Genomic DNA, 10,885 nt, shown 5'->3' on the forward strand with positions numbered 1-10,885 from the left:
AGATTCCATGATTAATAAGCAACCTTATATAACTTGTTTTCCAAGGCAGATCCTACTTCGGGGAAAGAACACCATGGCCAGCTGGTCAAAGCATCCTGGGCTTCCTGGCATTTCTACTTCTCATTATTAATTCATCATCCTGGATCTATCTATCAGCTTCTTATTAGTTTGTTTAGCATGAATCAGTCCTTGAGGATCAGCTATGCTCTGAATGGTTTGGACAACTGCAAGCCTGACTAAGCAGCTTGAAGTATATGGTCTCATTGTTAATTGACTAACAGAAACCATTTATTAAAAAATACAAATAAGACTATTGTTCAAAATCCTTCCTACTCGAGGTGTAGTAATGAAATCTTCAAGCAATCAAATAAAAATTACTAAGAGAGCTAACTAAATGGCAACCACAAATAAGCTGTGAATGATTAACCCTAATAGAAAATCTGGTCTAGGTCATCATGATGCTTGGCCCAAACTACAGCAGGGTGCACAAAAATCATCTGCCTTTCAGAGGTAGATGGTGAGAGCATTGAAGAGAAATCAGCTTTCACTTAAAAGTACACTCGGGTGGAACCAACATTATTTAGTAGCTAATGGTGTCCATGAATTTAAAGATCCAGTTTCAGCAATGTTCTTCATCACTTGGCATTTGATATCCTGGGTCCTCCCACCCACCTTTTTTTTTATTATTATTATTCACTGTCTCTCCCTTGCTTCCAGAGAAATAGAATCTTTTATCAGGAAAGGTGCTACAGAAGAATAGAGGAGTACACTCTGGCTCAGCAGCCGTCACAGGCCAACTCAGTCCCATCCCTACCATTTCCTGCCTCTTATTTCCCCATTACAAAACAAGAGGAAGAAAAACATATGTTCTGTTCCCTCCGTGTCACACTTGGTACTTTTTCTACTCCTTCTCCTCATCTACTTTTGGTAAAAGATTCAGGATAATCTTAGCAGGGCTTAAGGGTCAAAAGAACTAAAATTCAAGTCCTGTATTAACCACATGCTTGCTGTGAAACCCTAAGGAAAATATTTAACCACTCTAAGCCTGCTTCCTGTCCATAAAGTGGGGAAAAGAGTGGGGAAAAGAGTGGGGAAAAGTGGGGACTGTGAGGACTAATGATGGCACAATGCATGTAAAGGGAGCTTAACATGGCACTTGGCACATGGTATAAGTGACCAATAAATGTCAGCTGCCACAGTCACGGTTACTTCTACTTCCAGTGCTGCTCTCTGAGACCTCAGCAAACAGGATAGTTCCCAAAAGAGGCTGTGGATGGGGGCGTGACACCTTTCTTCCGTGGTTAGCACTAGCTATGTTCTGCAAACTCTGTACTACAGCAAACGGCACTACCACCATCTGCCATAACTTTCATGAAGGGGATTCCAGGTTGCTAGGAAAAGTTTTTTTGCATGTTTTTTCTTTTAAATTCTGGGGAGAGCAAGAGGGTAGATAAATCTCCCTTTATCAGTCCTAGTGAGAAGAATACAAAAGACAAGCTGAAATTCCTAAGTTTTGTGTTATAAGTCAGACTATGCACACAGTGGCCTAACAACTGATTCTCATTTCTTTGTTTTAAAGTCACTGAAGCCTAAATAACACGAGGCAGGACTTTTCATCTCATTTATAATAGGGATAAGCTTCCTTTCAAATAAGCTTAGGAGCCATTACCTGAATGGCATCTGGAGCAAGGAGGGTCTTTTTCAACAGCAGAAAGAGGCGATGTCCATGGCTTCAGCCCCCTGCGGGCACTCCTCAAATCCTAGCTTTAACTAAATTTGGAACCAGGACTCCACACAGAATTAACTCAAGTAACAAAGAAAATTCATTCTAATGGCATCCTTTATTGTCAAAAACTTCACTACCATATGCAGAAATGGCACAGAAGGGAAAGAAGTTTCAATAATGGGAATCCGTGGCTCACTGTTTTCTCTCTCTCCTTCACTTCAGCTGGACTTTCGTCCTCTGACCCTTGCAGCCAATCTTGGAAACATTCTAAACCCTCTCCTGATGGTCCCTGTACAGGTAGCACCTTCTTTGCTACATGGTGCTGGGCTTCGTGAAACTCCACTGCCTGCATCAGCTCAGCAGGCTGTCTTCAAAGGACACTTGACACAGCCTGGCAAGAACTGAAAAGTCTGACAGTGCCAAGTCAAGGAGACAGGGCAGCCAGGACTCTTCCACACTGCTGGTGGGAGCGTAAATTGGTATCAACCACTTCAGGGAAAAAGAGGGGCATTACCTAGTGAAGATGAAAATGTGAATACCTCACAGCACAGTAATTTCACAGCACTGTCTAACTTATTGAGCATCTATAATGCTGCACAATCCTGAGAACTGGAGCTACAAGGATCAGTAAAACCTAGAAACCAAGAATGTTCTGTAATGATGAAAATGTTACATGTGTGCACTGTCCAATATGGTAACCACTAGTCACATGTAGCTCCTGAGCACTTGAAATGTGGTCAATGCAGCTGATGAACTGAAATTTTAATTTTATCTAATTTTAATTAATTTTAATGTAAGTAGTCACATACAGCTAGTGGCTCTCTTACTAACGCAGTAACAAATTCAAGAATATATGCCCCAAGATATAGGCACAGGAATATTCATTTCAGTATTGTTTGAAATACATGAAACAAAAAACAACCCAAGCTGTTATCCATAATAAACTGAATAAACTGCAGCATATACATGAAATAGAACATTGTACAACAGGGAAAAACAAATGAATTCTATCTACAAGCATCAGTGTAGCTAAATCTTAAAAATAATGTTGAAGGGAAGAAAAGCCCCAGAAAAATTCAGAGTATGATGCATTCTTACAAAGTCCAAACACAAGTATAACAAGTATTTGGAGAGAAAAACATTAGTGATGGTAAAAATACCCAAAAAAGCAAAAACAAATAATCAAAACAAAATAAAATGTAATGATTGTGGGGCAGCAGAGAAAGAGGGCACAGTCTGGAAGGAGCAGAGAGGGGCCGTCAATAGCAGAGCTGATGTTCTTCTTCTGTCCTTTTATTGTTCTTTCTTAGCACTTATATTACATATTTTATGCTTACAAATATTTCACACTGAAAGAAAATGAAAAGCATAGGACCACTGCTTCTTGCATCTCACCCCACTCCCCGTGCATGTTCAGACTGGGAGTCTCTCTGCAGAGGGGACCAGGTTTACTCATCTTTGTATCTCCAGTTTTCGGCACAGCATAGGAGCACAGTAGAGGCTTACTAAGTGCCTAACAAACTGAACCCATATCTGAGAAAACCAGAACTCCCACAATCTAAATTTGTCAACAATTTGTTTTCCAGGTAACATTAAATATAAACATTCCTTATGTAATAACAAAAAATTACTTCCTCCATTCTAAAATGCACTCTCCCCTCGCCACATTTTAACAAATCTGAAAGTAGAATGCCTTTTACAATTGAAGCTGTCATTACATAGTGGTGTTTCTCAAGGCCAGAACTAAGGAATGTAAGCTCCATGAAGAAAAGACTGAGCCTCTTTGTTCATTTCTCTATCCCTAGAGACTAGCATAGTATCTGGCACATAGTAGGAGCTCAATAAATAATTATTGAATAAAGAATAAGTAATATCTACTATTAATGCCTACTGTGCATCTGAGTCTATGCTAAAAACTTTACAGAGATCATTTAATTTTCCCTTTACAATAACCTCAAGGCTCAGCAACTTTAGATGACTTGCCCAAGAACATGTAAATAAGTGGCTGCAATTGGAAACTAAGTGGCAAAGACAGGATTCCAGCTAATAGGTAACTAGAACCTATGTTAGCCAGAGATGGGAAGGGTGAGTAAAGCAATCTCAACAGAGTTAGCCAGACTTTCCTCCATGTCCATTCTGACTTATAAGAAAACTAGTTCACTTACTGGTTCACACACAGAAGCACATATCCCTGACTTCAGCAAGTTCTATTTCTAAATGTATAAAATATCTAAAAGGGATAGAGTTACATCTTCAAAGAGATCACCTTATAAAGAAGACCTTCAAAGTCCACTTAATCTAAACACTAGGCAAGAGACTTACATTATTAACCTCATTTGAATGGCAGCTGAGGCCCTCCAAGGCCAAGTACCCTTGGTCCTCTGAGAAGTGGTTAGAGAAGAGACTAGGTCTCCTACCTCGGGATCTCACCTGGTTCTCGCCACTACATCATAGCAAAAGAAAGTCATTAAGGTTTGTTAAGATCCCTCTCTAAGCAGCTGTACTAACCTGAGTTCTTTATATAGATCATCCTGTTGAATCCTCTTATCAGTTCTGTAGGTTAGATATTATCTCCATGTATAAGATGAGGAAACTGAGGTTCAGAGAAATTAAGGAACTCACCACAGATCACACACTTGGCATTTGGACTAGAAGCCAGAATGGTTCCCCTCACCTTGAAGATCTGCAAGTTAAAGAAATAATAATTAACATCAGTACAGAACTCTACAAATATTTTCATGTTATTGAAAATAAAATGAGAAGTAAATTTCTGAAAATAAGAATATCTTTAAATTATGCAACTTTGAATATTCCTCAAATATTGTATCTCAGGACTGGAGTTCAGTTAAATACTAACAAGAACATGAGGATGTCACCTCTAAAAGTGAACTAGAGACATTGATAACTCCTTTAAGAATTCCTGGAATTTGTTTAGATACAAAAGTAAAAATGAAATTATTTTTAAATCTCCCACTTAGGTTAAGAAGAGACATTTTTAAAAAAATAATTCAGTTTTGTCTATTTTCTTCCATGCTTTCCATGTATCACACACGTTACAGCTTTATTTTGCCACAACTGGTTTTGAAGACTTTCTCATATCTTTCCTTCCCTCCAATACCACATCCTCTTTCATACAAAACAAGATGAAACTGAGAGGCACCTTCAGCCTCTCAAAAGAAAAAGTCCTACATGATTTTAAGATATTATCATTGTAACTTTATTTCTATCTTATGTAGAAAATCCCATTCACTTTGAAGAATATGACTTTTATTTCTGAAACTGATGCAAAACTATGTTTTCTCTCAGTAGAGATACAACTCTATGTATTAAAACAATTATTATGCAAATCTTAAGAAATTTAAATCTGTTACTCAGAATGAAATGCCCTAACCAATTGTTCTAACCACACCATTTGAAACATTTTAGATTATTTGTTTTTCAAAAAAGAAAAACCCAACTGCATATTGAACAAGTAAAGCTTCATGTTATTCAATTGTTTCTTTCTTTCATGCCAAAAGAGTTTTTCCAAAGAGGTTTCAAACCTTTCTCCTTGATTTCTGAACATTTTCTCCAGAAGGTTCCTGGGTCAATGTGATCAAACAATGATATGTAATTAATCTGTTTTGCATTAAAGGTGGGCTAAATATGCATTACTCCCCTGTTCTTTTTTATTTCACCTGATTTTTTAATTTAATCTTTATTATGTTTTCCATTACCATTTAGTCCCCTTATACTGTCCTCCCCCGGCGATCACAACACTGTTGACCATGTGCGTGAGTCCTTTCTCCTTTTTGCTCTATCCCTCCACCCCCAACCCCTCTTCGGCCACTAGCTGTCATCTGTTCTCCATTTCTGATTTATAAGGCCCTTCCCTCCAGGGTAAAGGAAAGTACAAAAAGAAAGCAGCACAGTAATCTGTCTCTCTATCTTGTCACATCATTTAAAAAGGCAGTTATCCTCATTTTGTTTCACTTTTCTTTCTCCTCAGTCTGGAGTTAAAAATCAGCTCACTCGATGTTTTCAAATCATCAAATGAAAGGTTCTAGAAATAGGTTCCTATTTGTGGAAAGTGCCAGAAAACAGACAAAAATGCAAGAGCTCTAGAATCCTCTTTCCTAAAGCTTTCCGTGCATAATGAATGTAAGCAAAATCCTGGAAGGCTTCCCTCTGAATTTAAGGTATTTCCTAATAGAGCTACTTTAAAAGCTAAAGAAACACGCAATCAGAAAACAGCCAGAAACAGTGAGCTACTAAAAGCAAAGTTCCAATAGTACGTATTCCCGGAGGCCCACAGTGCATACACCCAGAATCAATGCACAGTGGCTTTAGGTGCTGTCTCTACCGCACTCCCTGGTTCTCCTGTTTCGGGATCACACATGCTCTTCTCTGTCCGGGTTTGCCTACTTTACATATTTACAAATGGCTCAAAGTGCCACCTGCCCCCAAACATCCTAGCTTCTGACAACCCCACGCCAGTCCGCATACTTACGTGTCGCGGGCACGCGCGCGGGCGCACACACGCACGCACACTCGCGCGTGCACGTGTCGCCACACACACACACACAAACCCTCGCCCCGGCTCCGCCCAGGAGGCGGACTCGAGCGAAACGGGCACGGCCTCCGCGAGGCGGGTGGTGCGGGGCGCCGCGGACCCACGGGCGCTGTCACCAGATGCTGAGCCCTGCGTCCTCAATGCAAACTCCTTGAGGCCACCGGGGTTCCCCAAAAGCGGAAACCTCGCCAGCTCCCATTTCCTGGGGAACGTCCGCGCCCCTCACCGCAAAGGTGTCTCTCGAGCCCCGGAATTTAAATAGGGATAGGCGAGGAGGAAGAGGAGGATCTTCTTTTTTACTTTCCGAGTCGCAATTCCTCCTGGACTGCGAACTGCAGAGTCGGGGTGGGGGGCGCTCTCAGTTTTAAAGCTGCTTCCGGCCCTTCAGGGCGCGGGGGCTCTTCGGATCAGGGGGAGAGCCCGGAGAACGCCAGGACGGCGCACAGGAGAACGAGGGGCGCCCCTGCAGGCACTGCGGATGCCCAACCCTGACCTCCCAGCCCGCCGGGCCCCAGGTCGTGGGAAGTGCCCTGCAGCCGCAGCCGCCCCTCCTGGAGCCGCGCGCTGACAGCCGTGTCCTGGGGAACGCGGCGGTGGCTTTGCTGCAGCGAGGCAGTGCCCTCCTCCCTAGAACCTGGTCCCGGCCCCGCGAACCTTAGCAGGCGCCGAACCGCCGCTCGGGATTCCGACTGTGACAGCCCCTCTGGCCGGGCTTGGGGTTTCTCCGTTTTCGGCGTCACAATAATAAGGAAGTTTCCCCGCAAGCCTGCGGGTGGCGGAATGCGCCAGATGAATGACCTCCCATCCGGCCAATGGGTGCACTTCTGGGGCGGGGCGCCACCAATGGCGGCTGCAGTGGAGCGGAGGGCGGGGCGGCGGGTTCCGCCCACTGGAGGTGGGGAGAGGCAGAAGCCCAGGAGGGAACCGCGGGCAGCTGGAGGTACCTGGACCAGCCGGCCCACGGAGGGGACAGCAGCGCGGGCGTCAGTCGGTCAAGATCCGACTGCAGGACAAAGAGCGTTGGTGCGGGAATAGGATAGCTTTTCAATACCGGGAAGTGAGCTGTGTTGATGAGTGGTTTATCTTTTAGGTTCTGGGCTGGGGTGTTATTGCTGCAGAGGTGACCACAAGCCTCTGTCATGAGGGGTAAAAGCTAAGGGGTAACACGTGAGGTTGAGTTATTAAGCGTTTTATTCCACGGTACAGCAATCTTCTGTTTCACTCGCCTTGCATGGACTGGAAGAGCACGGAGCCGAAACCGGACTGTGCGGTGGGAGAGGCTGGAAGGAGGTCGCAATCAGCGTCAGGCGTTGCCTTGGCCCTCCTGCAAGGTTGAGCGTGGAAGAGGAGATCTTTGCTGCAGAAGCAAGGAGGTCTTGGGGAGGATTGGAGGGTGGCGGCTGGGAGAGCACGAAAAGAAGTCACTGAGCAGGACATCTTGAATCTAATCTGAAAGACACCAATCCAGTCTAAAATCCACAAATCAATATAGAAGTTTGTCCTTCCTGGGACTGGATTTCAGAGCTTGCTTCTGAAAGCAAGGTCAAAACACTGGCAGAGTTCCCGCGGTCCTTGTCAGATGCACAAAAAAAAAAAATCTTTTAATGAAAACATTCTCACATAAGTGACATAATGTGCCTGCTGATCCTCCTCAACCCTACAGTTTGAAACACAGAAGCACAACACTGTGCAAGCACTACTTTAAACCCGAAGGAATGGCTTTCTTAGTGAAAGAATTTCTGTAACCTGGCATTTGATCCGGATCATTTGAGACCAGATTCTTCACAAAGATGTTCAAATCAGGTCAGGTCTGCAATCACCTGCTCTGAGAATCTAATAGATTGGCTGAACAGAAAAAAGTTTTAAGGAGTGGTGTATACTGGGGATGGGGTGCTGTTGTCTGAAATATAAACTCTCGATGACATAAAGAAAGTTGTCAAATGCTCCTGTCAGCTAAATTAATCTATGAAAATAATTATAACTTTTGATGTTTCAATCACACTGGACACCTTTAGAAACACTGGGGACAAGATTAACACAATTCCCTTATGCTCCAGAAGGACAGAAGTTTCACAGAATCCAGGTCTTTCACAAAGACATGTGGATTCCCAAAACAAATATTCATTCGATGTGTACCATGACTGTCATGGTCAACTGAGGGCCCACATTTTATGGGCAAGAGTCTGGGGGTCATTTGCTAACAGGGTCTCTTCATCTACTCTGTATGTAGGGAGTCCTTTATACTGAACTCTGCTTCTCACCATGTAATCAGTTTGTTTACCCAGAGTCAGCCACGGCAGGGAAATCCTGATTTCCTCATACTAATGTACTGAGGCCTGCCTCATCCAATCAAAACTATACAAATTGTATCCTTCTTGAATCTATACTGACCAACCAGAACTGCACAATTCAGAGGTCTCATTTGCATAAAATTGGGAGATTGGTCAGAAACTTTCTCTAAAAAAGATGGCCTGCCTTTTGTCTCAAGGAAAACACAGTTTAGGTTGCTATCTTAATCTGTGTCTTGTAGGCTGCAGCTCCTTTTGCTCAAATAAATGCTTTTTACTTTTTATTATATTCTAGAATTAATTTTGGTTCACCAACATAATCCCAATTTAAAGATGGTATTCCCAAAAAGAACTGGGGGAAAAGCCAGAGAGGATTCATGGTAGGAAGAGGGGCGAGAACTGAGGGGGAAAAAAGAGATTCTATTTTCATGTATCAAATATGAAGTTTGTAATCAATCAGCATTTGGGTATACATTATGTGGCCCATGGCGCAAATGTTTTTCAAATGAAATTTCACCTTGAGGAAAAGGTTGTTTATCAAAGACTCAAGCCTGGAGGTAGAACAGGAGTAATGTCTGAATTACAAAGTCATGTACTATAAGCTTCCTTACCAAATAAACAGCCAGAAGCCTGGAAAGCTTACTCATATATGATCGTGAAGATATCCATGGTACTTTATTTTATTTTCTTAATTGAGCCAACATAAAATGGCAATTTCCTCGACAACATGTCCTGTTCCATTTACTAAAATAGCTTTAAATGGCCCCAGCACCAACAATAGTCATAACAGCAAATATTTAAACTGGTTTGAGGACGCCATCTCTGGTTTACTTTTTCTTTCCATTTCTATAGTACTGTCTTTCATCCACTTATTTCTGACCTCCCATATGTTCCATAACAAACATACTATATATTGACCATCTATTATAAAGCCAGGTGAGCAAAACCATTCCTGTTACCTCGAAGAGGGATGGAAACATTAACCAAATAATCACACCAAGGACTTTCAAAGATTTCCCCTGGCCAGTGTGGCTCATTTGGTTTGGAACACTGTCCTGTAACCAAAGGGATGTGGGTTGGATTCCAGTCAGGGCATGTACCTAGGTTGCAGGTTCAGTCCGGTGCCTGGTCCAGGCATGCACAGATGACAAGCAATTGATGTTTCTCTACCTTCCTCTCTCTCTAAATACAGTGAAAAAATGTCCTCTGGTAAGGATAAAAAATAAAGATTTACCCACACTCCCCAATGTCCTGACTGGTGTGAGTGCGTTGACATCCTCCCACAAACCAAAAGGTCAAAGGCTCAATTCCAATCAGGGCACATGCCTGGGTCCCCAGTTGGGGGTGTGCAACAGATGGGTGTTTCACACACCGATGTTTCTCCTCCTCTCTTTCTCCCTCCCTTCTCCTATCTCTAAAAATAAATAAATAAAATATTTAAAAAAAGAAATTTAACACCCCTCCAAAGAAAAACTAAATAAAATTGAGCTCTATTTAATGCTGTATATGACGAAGTATTCAGGGGGAAGTGTACTGATGTCTACAACTTATTTTGAAATGTATATTTTAAAAGATGGATTGAAGGATCAATGGAGGGATCTATAAATGGTATATGATAAAACCAGTACGGGAAAATGTTAATTATAGATGCTACGTGGTGAAGAGATGAGTTTCACTCTACATTATGTCCAACTTTTCTGTATGTTTGAAAAGTTTACATTTTGAAATGTTAGAAAATAAAAATAAATAACAAAGGTTATAATCAATTCTAACCTTAACCTTCGTCAGGTAGAAGGGATCATGTGGTCCAGCTCCAACACTGAGCAGATGAGGAATCCCCAGTGAGAAGGGAGTGATTCCCAGGGTGCTGTATCCCCACCTCAAGAAGCCAATTTGCACCATTCTTCACAGCTCACTTCTTGAAATGCATATGCCTATTTTGAATTGAAAGGTATTTTCAGTACAGTATGAATACTCTTTAATTATGAGTGTTCTCTGTGTTTAATTGCCCTATAGACAAACATTTGTTTGGTAAAATGAGAAAGAGATAGACTTTGATATGTCAGATAAAAAACCTCTAAAAAAATTCTTTCAGGTAAGCAATGTATGTCCAGAAAGTATCCAGCCATGTGATATAAAAAATAGAGTTATTTACTAAAGAAGATACAAGAAACATTGTACATAGGGCAATGACACTTCAGTCTCCTTCAAAGTAGGCACCTTGGGACCTCACACAGTTCTCCCAATCACCATCCGCTGCCCCATTGTATTTTCCTGAATCTCATTGACAATCTGAAATCTCTTCAAAGGTGATTTTAG

At 42.1% G+C, this 10,885-nt stretch overlaps 1 protein-coding gene across 5 annotated transcripts in view; it reads right to left on the bottom strand.

Annotated features, from left to right (window-relative positions):
• The window catches only part of HERC3 (HECT and RLD domain containing E3 ubiquitin protein ligase 3), a 110,913-nt gene extending 103,824 nt beyond the window's left edge, over nucleotides 1-7,089 (bottom strand). For 2 of the 5 annotated variants that reach the window (XM_036026629.1, XM_028505440.2), the window contains exons 1-2: nucleotides 6,933-7,089; nucleotides 4,349-4,409 (exon numbers count right to left, since the gene is read on the bottom strand). The gene's annotated coding sequence lies outside the window, so the exon portion shown is untranslated. Of the gene's footprint in view, nucleotides 1-4,234; nucleotides 4,410-6,215; nucleotides 6,239-6,932 lie in introns of those variants that run through there. The other 3 variants (XM_036026613.1, XM_036026622.1, XM_028505439.2) reach the window with 3 other exon arrangements.
• Nucleotides 7,090-10,885: the final 3,796 nt, after the last annotated feature.

Source organism: Phyllostomus discolor, chromosome 1 (genome assembly GCF_004126475.2).
Source record: "Phyllostomus discolor isolate MPI-MPIP mPhyDis1 chromosome 1, mPhyDis1.pri.v3, whole genome shotgun sequence".
NCBI classification, from domain to species: Eukaryota; Metazoa; Chordata; class Mammalia; order Chiroptera; family Phyllostomidae; genus Phyllostomus; species Phyllostomus discolor.